At 46.8% G+C, this 8751-nt stretch overlaps 1 pseudogene; it reads right to left on the bottom strand.

Moving 5' to 3' along the window:
• LOC101656658 overlaps positions 1-5957 on the bottom strand; it is a 63808-nt pseudogene extending 57851 nt beyond the window's left edge.
• Positions 5958-8751: the final 2794 nt, after the last annotated feature.

Raw genomic sequence — 8751 nt, 5'->3', positions numbered from 1 at the left:
GAAGTCCTGGGTTCCTGAGCTCCTGCTCCCTGGTTTCTTGGAGATCTCCACGTGTCTAGGGATCTATCTCACTCCATCTCTGCTCGCTCACTTGCTTGTGCAATCACTTTTATATCACAATAGGGTCCCTGATGGTACGGTGAGCTAATCATAGGACTGCTTACCCTAAAGTTGGCCGTTCAAACCCAATAGTCACTGTGCTGGAGAAAGACGTGTCAGTCTGTTTCCATAAATACTTACAGTCTATTCTGTCCTATAGGGTCATGAGGAGTCAAAAAAGACTCAAAAGAGATTAACTCAATATATACCTACACTAATCCTATCTCATTAATATAGTGAAGATGACCCACTTCCAAATGAGATTATAACCACAGTCTTAGAGATTAAGATTTACAACACATATTTGGAGGGATATATTCAATCCAGAACATGCCACCCCTGGGCCTCCAACATTTATGTCCTTACCATGTGCAAGACACGTTCACCCCATTACATTATCCCAAAAGTCTTGAATCAAGTCCAGGTCCAAAACAGCAGTGCATACTCTGGAACCACATTGGTTAAGACCCAATCCTTTGAAACCTAGGATGCTGTGTCCTCACTCAGATTCAGGAGGCTGTGTTCCCCCCCTTTCAAATCTAGAAGACCTTCCTTCCCGAATTCCTTCTAATGATTCTACTGATCTCCAAGCTGCTCTAGGGATGGACTTTTTTCTCTTCTTGGAGGACAACAGACATACCTCTTTCGACCTGTTTCCTGTCTGGTGAATTCCAAGATAATGATATGATTCTTGCCTTTTATTCTTTCTCTGGCACCTAAAGTTTAAGCTGATGGATTTTTTTGTTGTGGCAATTGGTTAGGTCCGTCAGGCACAGGCTTAATAAATTTCTTTATCAAAGATTGTATAGACATATCCTTGGGGAAATTCTAGGACACGTGTCCTTCATTTGTGCAACGTCACTTTTCAAATCTTTAATTTTGTTTTCATTTTGCACAGTGCATTTTTAAGTCCGTCCTTTCCCTCATGCTACTAGGAGCAGTAAAGCGAAACTACACGGCCATTTCAGATCTTGATTAAAAATTCCATCAGCTAAAAATCCAAGTTTATCATTTACAAGTTCTAGCTTCCAGCAAGCATTTAAGCATAATTTAGACAAGTTCTTTGTCACTGCAGCAAAAGCATCACCCTTCCTCCATTGTCCAATTGCATGTTCAAGTTTGTTTTTTCTTAATGAAAAACTCACCCAAAGCACATTGAATGCCCCTCTTTCTGACAACATCCTGTTGCTGGTACCGTCTGTATTCTCTAAGACAATTGACTTGCCCTACAGCTCACTTCGCTTCGTTCCACGTCCTCTACAGAATCACCTTGGTTGTCCGTAATTCTACCCACAGTCTTTTCAAGGTGATGGAGGCTTTTACTTCAGGTGCCTCAAAAGTCTGTCAGTCTTTACCTATCAGCCAATTCAAAAGCCTCTCACAATTTAGTCATTTGTGACAGCAGCACTCCACTCTCTGTACCAAAATCTGTCTTGGGAACCTAGTGGTGCTAGAATAGAAATCCCACAGATGGTGGATGTAGCACACCTGCATATACTCTCTCGGAGATTAGAAGGCTAGAAGTCTACATTCGGCCCACGGCCCCTAGTGGAAGGCTTTCTCTCTGCATTCGGTTCTGAAGGTAGGCCTTGGTCTCTTCAGCTTCTGCTTCCTGGTCCATCCAGACCTCCATGTGTCTTGGCATCTATCTCACCCCATCTCTGCACACTCACTCTTTTATATTCCCAAAGAGGTTGACTCAACACAGACCCTATACCGATTCTGTCTGATTAGCATAGCAAAGGCAACTCATTCCTCAATGGGATTGCAATCACAGGCACCCAGCTCAAGCCTTACAGCGCATATGTGGGGCTGGTGGGACAGGATTCCATTCATGACGCAGGGATGCCCAACAGCATCTACATTTGACCCTTCACTGGATGTTGCGAAAGACAAAACCAAAATAATGGTTCCCACAGATAACTGTTTATTCCACCCCAGCACAACAAGCAAATAAACTGCCGTGGGTGCTCCGAAACTTCATACAGGGTAATATTCCTTTAATGGAATGCTTTTAGAGAAGAGTCATAAAAATAAATTGAAAAGTGCTTTCTGCTGGCTACAGCTGGCATAAGCAGCATCTGAACAAACAGGATAACACAAGGCCTAACTTAGCATCACCATTTTTATGACTCACCCGCGACAGGTCTTATAATAGTATAAATTCGCTTAAAAAACGGACTTGTCCCCCTGTAGCCAGCCCTCCTTCTCTCCACCACCACACGCAAAACAGCCTTCTATGTTAATTTTGAGCAGCATAATTACAGGTCTTTTTATGATTTAGGCTTGAGACCAATTAGCTGATACTGCAAGCCTTTCAAATGCCAACTTTCCTCTCTCTGCACACCCTGTTCTGCCGGGGATTTATCTGTGTGCTTGTAAAAGGTAAATGTTTTTTGAGGAGGGAGAAATAGGATCTGTTTGTGGATGGGCTCCCTCCTCCCCTCTTCTCTCCCTTTCTCATCTGCCTTTGCATCTTTGGTGCACCTGGTCTCTAAAATTGTCACGGTGTGAAACACACACTGAATATTCATGCTGGGTCCCCAAGCTGCCTCTGATAACAGGTAGTTGTGTCACTGAGCTGCCAATTGAGTCACCCTTGTAAATGCCTTGCCCCACAGGGGGAGCTGCTGGGCAATGCAATGCCACCATGTGGGACCCGGGAGCTGAGGGGGTAGGACTTCAGGAAGGCACTGCCAGACAGCCTTGGCTCCTCCACTGCATCTGCCCCTAGCACCCCCACTCCACCCCAGTCACAGAGCATGGTTATTGAAGTCTGATATCCAGTGAGGATCTACAAGATCAACCAACCTACATAGATTATATAGAGCCTTCTGTACCATTAAGAGGAGAGTGGCATAGTGCTTACACAGTCGGTTATTAACTGCAAGGTCAACAGTTCAAAACCACCAGCTTCTCCGCAGAGAAAGATGGAGCTTACTATTCCAGTAAGGAGTCCCAGTCCCAGACACACAGGGGCAGTTCTCTCCTGTCCTAGAGGACACTAACTTAAGTGGTCATCAGCTCGACGGTGGTTAGTTTGCTTGTTGAGTTGGTACCATTGAGGGAGTGATGAGTACAGAGCCCTAGTGGAGCAATGGCCACCCACCTGGCTGCTAACCAAATGGTCAGTGGTTCAAAGTCACCAATCACTCTCTGGGAGAAAAGATCTGATGATGTGCTTCCATAAAGATTACATTCCAGGAGACCCTGTGGGGCAGTTCTACTCAAGAGCACACTACAGCAACAATAAGCCTTGATGTGCTTTCAGTTAAACAAGAAGACCCATCCCATCCACACGGAAAGAGAACTTAGAATATAAAGCAGGTGCCGGATGGAGCGGCAATAAATTCAAGATGGTGGCACAGGCCTCCAAGGAGTCCGAGCGCTGAGGCATCTATTCCGTAGCAAGCACCTTGCCTATATCATGTGGATTCTTCTACAAGTCCCCAAGACACATGTAGTTATGGCCATTTTTCACATGAAGGAGTGGAGACTCATGAGGTCAAATAACCTGTCCAATGTCCCAAGATTCCCCCGGAACTAGAACCCTGACCTGACCACAAGCACACACTTCCTCCTTCCAGTTAAGCCAAGACGGACTCCAGGGCTGGCAGTGATGAAGGGGCCACTGGAGGAAGGGGGAGCAGAGTTGGGAAAAGAACAATTAGGTGAAACAGAGGGGTTAGGGAAAAAAGTACAAAAATCTATATCTTTGATCAGAAAGACAGAAACGCGGTAATCCCAGATAGACATAGTTAAACCAGCAATTCAGCAACACATTAGGATATTCTGCAGCCATTAAAACAAGTTTGAGGGCCATATAGAGATGAGGAAAATGCTAATGCTAAAATGATAAGTAAAAATAAGATCTGAGCTCCATAGAGCAGAGCACCAAGTACTCTCAGGTTGCAGCCATGCCAAAATCAGTATCAATCGTGTTTTTGCATCAGCTCTGTAGTTAAAATTGTTTCAAAAGGGAAAAAAAAAATAAGGCCATCCCTTGGGCAAAGGCATGGCTATATTTACACTGTTCCAGACAGATGGCTTTCTCTCCTCATCTAACAGATTTCCATGGAGGGAAATCAAAGCCCTTCCTTTGTTATTTTAGTGCTCTGCAGCCCCATTTTCCTCAGGTCTAGTCTCATCCTCCTGCTGATGCAATATCACCCCACAGTTGGCTGCGGCCGGTCTCTGTGAGCAAACTGTTGGTTTAACATTGGTGACATGCTTGCGGATCCACACAGAGAGACAGTCAGACTGTCGTCCTTCCCACCCGCCTTTCGCATGCCGCACACTTGTGTCTCATCCTTTTGATATGACCGAGGGGGTGGAAGGAGGAGAGGTAATGACTGAGAAAAAATAGAGGGTTCAAAATTCAGCAAACCTGCTATTTTCCTGTCGCGCTTCTCTTTCACACTACTTGCAATGATTCCACTTAATTTCCCAATATCATCTGTATTTGGTAATTTTACAAAGGACCCATACTCTGGATCACCCCCCTCTTTTCCTGTTTTTCAGTGCTAATGTCACATACTCTCCATTCAGATGTACCTGCTCTTATCTCCCTGACTCCCTGCCCACCCTGCACCCTCATCTTAGAATAGCATGATTCTGAAGCTAAGTAAATCATATCCCATTTCTCTCATGGGATGATACCAATAACTGCACCAAGAGAGGTCTTTGCCTATTCAAGTTCACCTGTTTCCAGAGGAGGGCCTAGCGCTGTTATACCTGGTCAAGGCTAGGCTAGGTCAAGAGTGGACAGGTCAGTGGTAAAGCAGGGCATTGACTGAAGTCATATACAAAAGAGGGCATAGATAGAACTGCATAGCTTAGAAATAAATGAACTGGCTGGAGTTGTCTCAGCACAACCAGGGGTGTTAGGGAGAGTCGGGAACCAAGTCGGTCTCTCCATCTCTCCATCTGTCACAGAGCTAGGGAGAAAAGCTGAGCCCGGGACCAGCTATGATGTGCAAGAGAGACATATGCGCCACTACTAACTGAAAGAGCACTGGTTTGAATCCACTCAGAGACACTTCTGAGGAAAGACCCCAGCAAACATCTTCTGAAAAGTCCCCAAGAAAACCCCAAACCAAACTCACTGCCACCGAGTTGACGCTGACTCATGACAACCCTATAGGACAGTGTAGAGCTGCTCCTGTGGGTTTCAGTGACTGTGACTCTTCACAGGAACAGGAAGCCTCATCTTTCTCCCATGGTGCTGCTGGTGGCTTTGAACTGGTGACTCTGTGGTTAGCAGTGTGGCATGTAACCAGTAGGTTTCCAGGGATCCTTAGACAGTGAGGATGCTAAGGAGCACAGTTAGGTCTATTCTGGGAGCTCCATGATTCGGAATGGACCACATGGCAACTGGTAATATAAGGATGGCTGAATTTTTTAGAAGCGCCCTTGAAGCAATGGTTAAGGGCTCAACTGCTCATCGAAGGGTTGGCGGCTGGAAACCAGACCTGGCACTCTGCTCCTGAATAAGCAGCACAGGCTAGGAAGCCCTGTGAGGGCAGTCTACCGCGCCAAGAGAGGCACAGTGAGTCCGAGTCCGTTTGAAGGCATGCAACAGCTGTGTTTTGTTTCTGCCCCTTTGGAATGTCTGCAGTCTCCTTCTGTCCTCGTCTTACCTTGAGGCACCTGGCATATCTGCCCTGCACAGAGGAGGATACTGCCAGAGCCCAGCATCCCTTCCCAGCCTGGCTGCCTCTGTTCCACTCAGACCTTCTGCCTGGTTACCCGACACTGGCTGTCACTAGAACCTCTGGAGGGCCGCCTGTGCTTGGAGTGCGCCGTCCTCCTCTATGGCTGATGCACTCCCAGCCATTCACAGGTTCCTGCTTGGTCATGCCGTCCACAGTACCCCTCAGCAATTTTTAACTCTGTCTTCTGGGCTCCCATAGCATTGTGCTGGGACTTCTGTCAGACAGCTTATCCACTGTGTTATAATTGCTTGTCTACATGTCTCTCTCCTCCAGAGAATACCAAGGTCCTTAAGATAGACAGCTTTTCCTGTTTCCCTTGGTGAGCCCATACCCAGCACACTGCTGGGCGCATCCTACATGCTCAGTGTATGATTCTTGGGTGAATAAATTCAATGCCGCTTATTCAATTTCAGGGTCCTGCTCCTTCTCCAGAGTGACACAGTGTCCTCAAACAAACATGAAGACATCTAGTCGGTAATAGATGTATCTATCACAGTTAACAGCGAGCCATGCCCTCAGCCAGGAAAAATAATCAGAGTACCCAGGTACTGTGTTTCCGTCCAGCCCTTTATTCCCAGGGCTACTTGTCTCGGGAAGGACTCTGGCTCCATGTGAGTCAGGAGCACATGCAAAGCTCTTTTCTGATACGAGCTCTGCGGAGTGCAGCGCAAGATTGGGAAATTCAAAACACACCTGGGAAATCCAGACACCGTCTCAATAATAAGAGCTGTAATCAAGGAAGAAACCCTTACTTAAGCAAATAATTTGCCTTGGGAGTGAAAGGCTGAAAACGATGTTCTTCACACCCAGGGATTTCTGCTGGCATCCTGACTTCCATCTGAATAGAGCATGCTGAGCAAAGCTCTGAAATAGAATGTGTACACTATGCTTGTCACCAGAAGTAGAAATGGTCTTCCGATCGGAGAAGGACGCAGTGGGGTGAGAATGAAATGCCCGAGTTCAAATGAGATGCAGGGAAGAGAAGGGACAGAGTTAAAATGAAAGAGAAATGTCATCCCAGGGCAGCGGCATTTGGAGAAATCTTCCCCGGGTACAGACAGCATGGGGAACATGGGAATGAGTTGCAGGCATCTGACTTTGGGATGTTTACAGACATGGCCCCAAGTTGAAGGAGAAGGAGGGCAATGAAAGTTGATGCAGAAGAGTATACTTGCATGGGATAAACAATAGCCAGGTAACTGTGTGAGCATCACAAGCTATAATGCCTAGCTTAGAATCAGATAACTTACAGTAACAATGGGGAAACCACTGAGCTTTGAGGACCAGGAAAACCAGAAGAAGTGGATCACGACTCAGTGTGTGGAGAATGGCAGGGATGTCCAGGTAAAAAGATAGGAAGGGGGAAGCCAGAGGAAGTGGTAGAGTAGAGATGGCGTGTGAATGAAGATCCAGGTAAGAGGCTGTGGTCAGCTACCCCAAAGTGTGAGGAAATAACAGCAACAAGTAAGAAAGTGAAATGGTGGCAGTACTACCCTGCACAGCCTGGGGTCCCTTTCCAGAGGGAGGCAGGAGGCCAAGTCCCTGGAGTTAGCAGTCTACCCAGTCAAGGGGAAGAGAGGTGGTAATGCAGAGCCTCATAAATCACCACGCGCTTCCTCACAGATTCCTGAGAACTGCCTCCCTCTCCAGGACACGGCACTCCATGAAGGCTCCTCCCATCGCCCCACCACTCCTCCATAGTCTCCTTGACTGGTTTCTCCCTCTGCTTCTCTTCTGAATGTTGGAATGACAGTTTTGGATTCCCTTCTCTATCACACCCCTGTCTTATATGTTCTTCATCCAGTTTCCTCGATTCAGATGCAGATGACTTCTGCCCTTGTAACTCTAGCCTTGACTTCTCCAAATGTGTGTGGGGGGAGAAGGGGCACGCACATGTGACCTCCCTCCGGATGGCTTAGAAGTCACACAAGTTACCGTGGAGTGCACTCCAACTCGTACAGACCTCACAGGGTCAACATAGATTTCTCCAGGGTGTCCAGAGATCGATTTTCAAAGGAAGGTTGCCAGGTCTTTCTTCCAAGGTGTCTCCGAGTGGGCTTGAACCTCCAAATGTCAGTTGGCAGCCAAGTGCACTAATAATTTGCATCCCCCAAGCCAAAACAAGTCCAACCAGCTTCCATCTAGTCCACTTGGCCTCACGGTGACCTTCTATGCGCATCGTTCAACTGTGCTCCATGGGGTTTTCATGACACAGAACTTTCTGGAAGCAGATGGCTGGGCTTCTCTCCCTCTTAGTGGGTTTGAGCTACTGACTCCTATAGGCAAGTCATAGGCAGATCAAACTGGTTCTTGCTCCAGAATAGCTGTGTCCATTCTATTTCCACCACCCCAACTAATGGCTTCATTAGCTTCCACCCAAAGGAGCCTCTCTGCTGGACCCTGCGGCTACTGCTATTACCTGAGGTTTGCTCTTTGCACAACAGCCAAAGTGATCTTCTAAAACCATCTTAAGACAATACCAATTGGATAAATGCGTGTTAAATAATGAGTGAGAAAGAGGGAAAAAAATTGGGTGGCCAGAATGTCCCTGGAAAGATGATTGTGAGTGAATGTAGCTTCATCCCAGCAAACTCTTTGCGTTGCAAGCTCGCACACTGAGCACCTAGTATGTCCACTCGCCTCCCTGGTGTCTTAGGAGCCTGGTGACCTCGTGGTCATGCATTGGCCTGAGAGCCTTGAGGTAAGCAGTTTGAAACCACCAGCTGCACCACGGGTGAAAGAGAAGGCTTACTCCTTTGCAGTTTAGGGGGCTTACTCCCCAAACCAGGGGTCCTCAAACTTTTTAAACAGGGGCCCAGTTCACAGTCCCTCAGACCTGTTGGAGTGCTGGACTATAGTTTAAAAAAAAAAACTATGAACAAATTCCTATGCATACCGCACATATCTTATTTTGAAGTAAAAAAACAAAGGGGGCACA

The sequence above is a fragment of the Echinops telfairi genome, unplaced genomic scaffold (assembly GCF_000313985.2).
Source record: "Echinops telfairi isolate 266 unplaced genomic scaffold, ASM31398v2 ScPeMD7_7424;HRSCAF=8462, whole genome shotgun sequence".
Taxonomy (NCBI): domain Eukaryota; kingdom Metazoa; phylum Chordata; class Mammalia; order Afrosoricida; family Tenrecidae; genus Echinops; species Echinops telfairi.
Note: the sequence above shows the minus strand (reverse complement) of the source record. Positions and strands in the feature narration are given on the sequence as shown.